General features: G+C 38.9%; 1 pseudogene; it reads right to left on the bottom strand.

Annotated features, from left to right (window-relative positions):
* Positions 1–1495: 1495 nt before the first annotated feature.
* On the bottom strand, positions 1496–1615 carry LOC123926225 (annotated as a pseudogene).
* Positions 1616–6079: the final 4464 nt, after the last annotated feature.

Below are 6079 nucleotides of genomic sequence, written 5' to 3'. Positions count from 1 at the left end.
TGCATTTTGTATATTTTCTTCTTCTGGAAGTAAACTATGTTTCTTTTCATTAATTGAGGTATTACTATATTTAATTATCTATTTGTGCTTCTTTATACCAGTTAAGGCCTGATCTGGTGCTTTGAAAGTCAATTGTTTTATCCTATCTTAGCTTGACTTAGATCACTAAAAATTTAAATCATGTGCCCATTTAATAAAAGAGTTAAAAAATTTTTTGACTAATAATTTTGTTCACGTACTATGTGAGAAATTATTTTGACATGGTATTATGAAAATATATAATAGGATATTAAAATGGACTTTTGAAAAGTAAATTTTTAATTTTAGAAGAGCTTTTTTTTTTTTTAAAGATTTTATTTATTTGGCAGAGAGAGATCACAAGTAGGCAGAGAGGCAGGCAGAGAGAGAGAGGAGGAAGCAGGCTCCCTGCTGAGCAGAGAGCCCGATTGGGGACTCAATCCCAGAACCCTGAGATCATGACCTGAGCCGAAGGCAGAGGCTTAACCCACTGAGCCACCCAGGCGCCCCTAGAAGAGCTTTAGATCATAAAATTATGAAGATAGTGCAGAGAGTTCTCCTATACCCTACATCTAGTTTCTCCTATTATTAATATCTTCCATTAGTATGTACATTTGCCACAGTTAAGGAGCCAATTATCGATATCTAAAGTCCACAGTTTATTCAGATGTCCTCAGTTTTTACTTAAATTCCTTTTTCTGTTCCAGAATCCCATCCAGAATACACATTACCTTTAACCAGCATATCTCCTTAGCCTCCTCTTGGTCATTTCTCAGGCTTTCATTGTTTTTTATGGCCTTGACAGTTTTGAGGATCATTGATCACATAGTTTGTAGATTGAAAATCAACTCTTTTACATTTTACATTTTAAAGGGATGCCTGGGTGGCTCAGTCAGTAAAGCGTCTGCCTTTGGCTCAGGTCATGGTCCCAGGATCCTGGGATTGGACCCTGAAGTGGGCACGCTGCTCAATGGGGAGTCCACTTCTCCCTCTTCTGCTGGCCCTTCCCTCTCTCTCTCTCTTCTCTCTCATCTTTAAAGTACAATTTTTTGAAAAATATTTGGGAGAGAGAGAGAGAGGGAGAGAGAGAGCGAGCGAGCATGCGGGGCAGAGGGTGGGGGGCAGAGGAAGAAAGAGCAGCACTCTTTCCCACTGAGCATGGAGCCCAACGTAGTTTCCATGTCAGGACCTTGAGAACATGACTTGGGCTGAAATCAAGAGCTAGATGCTCAACCGACTGAGCTATCCAGGTACACCTAAATTTTATTGTAAAACTTTACATAAACATTTCAAACACATAACAAAATTAGAGAATAGTATAGTGAATCCAATCCCCATGTACTTATGACTTACCTGCAATAATTATCACCAACTTACTAAGTTTCTTCTATCTACATTGTCCTACCGCAATGCCAGAGGGTTTAAAAGCAAGTCCCAAATATCATTTCACAGCACCCTTCCATATTTCAGTATACACGTCTATTTGGTAAGGCCTTTAAAAAAATTACAACCACAATGTCATGATTGTATTAACAATTAGCAATAATCGCACCTTGGATAAACCTCATTGGCTACGATACTGCCACTGCGCAAAGCTATGATTGTATTAACAAAGGTAATGCTGTAATATTTAATAGTCAACCTGTGTTCAGTTTCCCCCAATGGTCTCAAAAATATCTGGTTGACTCCTAATTTCAAATCAGGATCCAAACAGGGTTTATATATTGAATTCTGTTGATTTGAAAAATAGGACTTTTGGTCTCAGTTTTAGCTGAGACCTGAGAATGAAAACAATTCATTCTACATCTCATTTCAAGGTGACCTACTACACCACCATGTCATGCAAAAGGGGCATTTTAAAACTGGCTTTAAGATCCTTAGTCCAATACCTACCTCAGGCTCATGAGAGGATTTCTTCCAGGAAAAGTGGTTGGAGAGCTGTGGTTTTCCCTCTTCTCACCTTTCCCACTATGGGAGAGAGAAATCAGGTGTTTTCCCTTCACCACATGCCCACTTGAGAGGGTCTTTAAAAGAACCCCCCTTTTTTTGAGAGCTTGGCATTTACTCCTTGGAGCTAGAAGGGACTGGTATTTGGTTCATACCTGAAGAAGGTAAAGAGGAGAGGTTGTCACTGGAGATGATCTGTCTGATGCCTGCCAAGACAGCAGAAAGAGGCGTTCAAATTCAGAGCAAACTGCAACTTCTCAGTGGTAGGGCAGAGATAGGAGCCCCACAATTAGATGTGATAGGAAGGAGGGATCTGGTCCCGTGTTCACGTTAGAAGGGATCCCACCCATGCATCCTTCTTGCTGAGGGCTAGTCTCCCAGCAAAAGAGGGTTGGTAGCATTCATGGGTATTCAGTGGCATTCAATAGCATTCAATACAGAAGTTGGGATAGGGGTATGTATGCACGGCCAAAGAGTATAGGCGTTGTCCATCAGGAGAACAAAAGTTGGGAATTTCTGGTGGGGGAAAAGCTCTGAATCACCCCAGAAAGTTTCCTTCACAAGAACTTTGAGTACCTACCAAACCTGAAGAGCCCAAACTAGATTCTGAAAGTATGAGTTTTTTCCAATTCTCGTGCAGGCAGGGAGAAACTGAGGTAGGGAAGGAGCAACCATGTACTCTCCCCTCTCTAGCCTAAGCAATACGAAGAAGCTAGGAGAGGGAAGTGACTTTTTTTTTTTAAAGGATCTTATCTATCTGACAGAGGGAGAGAGCACAAACAGGGGGAGAGGCAGGCAGAAGGAGACAGAGAAGCAGGCTCCTGGCTGGATCTCAGCATCCTGGGATCATGACCTAAGCTAAAGGCATACACTTAACTGACTAAGCCACCCAGGTGCCCTGAGGGAAGTGACTTTAATGATAAATGTACTTCTGAGTTTTGAATATCAAATTGGATTGTGATAAAGAAAAATTGGTTGAGGGCGCCTAGGTGGCTCAGTGGGTTAAGCCGCTGCTTCGGCTCAGGTCATGATCTCAGGGTCCTGGGATCCAGTGCCGCATCGGGCTCTCTGCTCAGCCGCGAGCCTGCTTCCCTCTCTCTCTCTCTGCCTGCCTCTCTGTCTACTTGTGATCTCTGTCAAATAAATAAATAAAATCTTAAAAAAAAAAAATTGGTTGAAACCCGGGGCAGAATTTTCTTTTGGGAAGAAATATGCTTTCCTGATAAAATGCTTAAGCAATTTTCTGATAATTTGTAATGAGATTAAAGCCTCTTCTGGGAAACTAGCTACTTTCTCACCTAATAGTCTGACCTCTAATGATCTTGAATCCAGTTTAGTTTTAATTATCTATCCATCTGTCTATAAAGTATTCTGTCCATTAAAAAAAAAAAAAAAGTATTCTATCCATGAGGGAATCATGGAGTTGGTTCGTTTAGGCCTCTTCAGTTGTGGAAGTTAAGAATATGTATTCTGTTGACTCCTGCTCTTTTAACATAATTATTATAAAACTATTTCAGGGGTAGAAATATGTTGATGGATAAAGTAATATTGGTTGTCCCTGAAATTAACTATACCTTAATAGCGAATTTCTGAGAAATCACACTCAACTGACCCTTCGTGGTGATGAATTAAAGATTTATAGGTGGAACCTCCTCAGTTCAAATGTCTTTTGGGTACAGAGACTATATTGTCTGTCCCTACTTCATAGGTTCTGGGGCCTAGTCATTTTTTACTCTTATATTATGTAGGCAGGATTTCCGTTTTCTATATATTACCTTAAACATGATCCTACATCAGACACAAAAGGTTCAAGAAACCCTTGAAACTTAGAGTTCTTAAAGGGTTCAAAAGACTGATTTTGCTAGGTTTTAATTTCAACCAGTAGTAACACAAAGCCTAGTTGTTATAAGGCTATGGCTCAGGTTACAAAACGAAAACTTTTCTTCTAATTGAATCACGTATTGTATGTGAAGCACCTGCTTACATCTGTTGCATCAGAAGCCAAATAGTCATGCACTCATACCGTGTTGTTAGTGGTACAGCGAAATGGGTGCAGCCCTTTGAAAAACCACTTGGCAATGTGTATCAAGAATGGTATACATTTATACAGTTTGGGTAATCTCGCTTTATTCTAAATAATTAAAAAATATGGGAAGGAAGCTCTGTGCATGAATATTTTCCTCATATTATTTTTTACAGTAATGAAAAATTAGAAGCAACCTGGGTGTGTAACAAGAGGGACTTAATAGGTAAATTTATGCTTATACCCACCTAACAGAAAATCCTGAAATTTATAAAATATTTTTTGGAAAGGCTACAATATGGAAAAAGAAAGAGTAAAAGTTGAATTTATGCTATGATTTTAACTACTTAAAATATATGAGAGAATACACAAATGATAAAGGTTGTGTTATGATTTTCTCCATTTAAAAAAATTTCTCTATGCATGGATGTTTCTATTATTTAGAATTAGCTTAAATAGTAAGAATATTTGCTTTAAATTTTTAAAGTCTTAGAATCACATATTATTGGTAATCCATGCTGAAACAGTACATAAAAATGCCTGTTTACTGTTCTGTAGTTGGCAGACCCAAAATACTTTAGCTAAGCAAATGCCAATTATTGCTATATGCATTTCTATCTGCACTTATCTAATTGTTGCCATAGCATTTCTAAAATTTCAACAAAGCTATGTAATAATTGGCAGGGTTACTCTTGGGTAAATGTAGAGAAAACTCAAGACTAAGAAAATGTCAACCTTATCAGTGACAGGATTAATGATAGTGACAGATCTCAACCCAGTTTGAGTTCTACTTCTTGCAAGGCACAGTACTAGCAGGGAAGACACTAAATAATTAGGATGAAATAATTATATGGACGAAATATAGGATGAAATCTGGTAAGTACTTGCACAGACAACTAAACAGGATAGAGGACGATTTGGGAGTAGTAGGAAGTATTCTAGACAAAGTAGATCCAAGAGTGAAGGTTTTTTTTGTTTGTTTTTGTGTTTTTTTAAATGTTAGGTTATGTTCAGAGAGGCAAAAAAATCCAAAGTGCCTTGGCTATACCTTATTTATAAACTATAGAATAATCTGTGGATGGGGATAAGCAGGTAATAAGAGGTTAGTGGAGGCCAGAGACCTTCAGTTTTATTCAGAATGCAACGCAGAGACTGAAGAAATGCCATTGAAAAAAATCTATGTTGATTCTAGAATCTGCATGGAATAAACTGGAAGGGAGATGAGAGGAAGACATAAGTTGTGAGGTCTCTGCAATAAAGCAGTATCTTCATTACATAAAATTATCTGAATTAGCACTTCCAGAATATATTTTACTTTAAAACGTTTCAACCAAATCCTAAACAAGTTTTGGATGATTTTTGGTGTTCCCTAACAGAACTGGCACATAATATTGAATCAGATTGCAGAGGATTATTTTAACTCTGTGGCCAGATGCAGAGAAATATGGAAAGGTATTGAAGCCAACAAATATGTTGGGAAATGCAAATTCTCACAAGTAAAAAGATTCGGGATTCTAGAAGACAGCAGCTTATCAATAGCTGTATCCAGATTCTTTGGAGTGATGGGTTGCTTTCAATTAAGACTTCATAATAGTTCACCATGAAGCGAAATTCTCTAAGTACAAAGTGCCTTAACCTTGTAGGCAACTGGGATGTTACTGATCAAGACCATAAAAAAGCTACGTGAGTCAATAGCAGACGAGACGATTACTTTCCTCCCCGTTCCCACTAGGATAGAACAGGTTAGATTTTTTTTTAAGTTTCGTCCTAGAAAATATCACAATCCACGAAGAATATGGAGTCAGGCCCCAAACCTTTCTGACTCAACAGTGAGGTGAAGAGGATGCAAACAAGAATTGGCTCAAAATCTCCAAATAGACTTGGCAGTCGCCTAAACATTTCATAAAAATCAACTCACTAACCAAGCACCCTCAACCACCAAAGCTAGCAGATCTTTTATTTCAAAAGTAATCACGTGGGGCGCCTGGGTGGCTCAGTGGGTTAAAGCCTCTGCCTTCGGCTCAGGTCGTGATCTCGGGGTCCTGGGATCGAGCCCCGCGTCGGGCTCTCTGCTCCGCAGGGAGCCTGCTT

This window comes from Meles meles, chromosome 15, assembly GCF_922984935.1.
Source record: "Meles meles chromosome 15, mMelMel3.1 paternal haplotype, whole genome shotgun sequence".
Lineage (NCBI taxonomy): Eukaryota > Metazoa > Chordata > Mammalia > Carnivora > Mustelidae > Meles > Meles meles.
The sequence above is the reverse complement of the archived record's forward strand: the minus strand, read 5'-3'. Positions and strand labels throughout refer to the sequence as shown.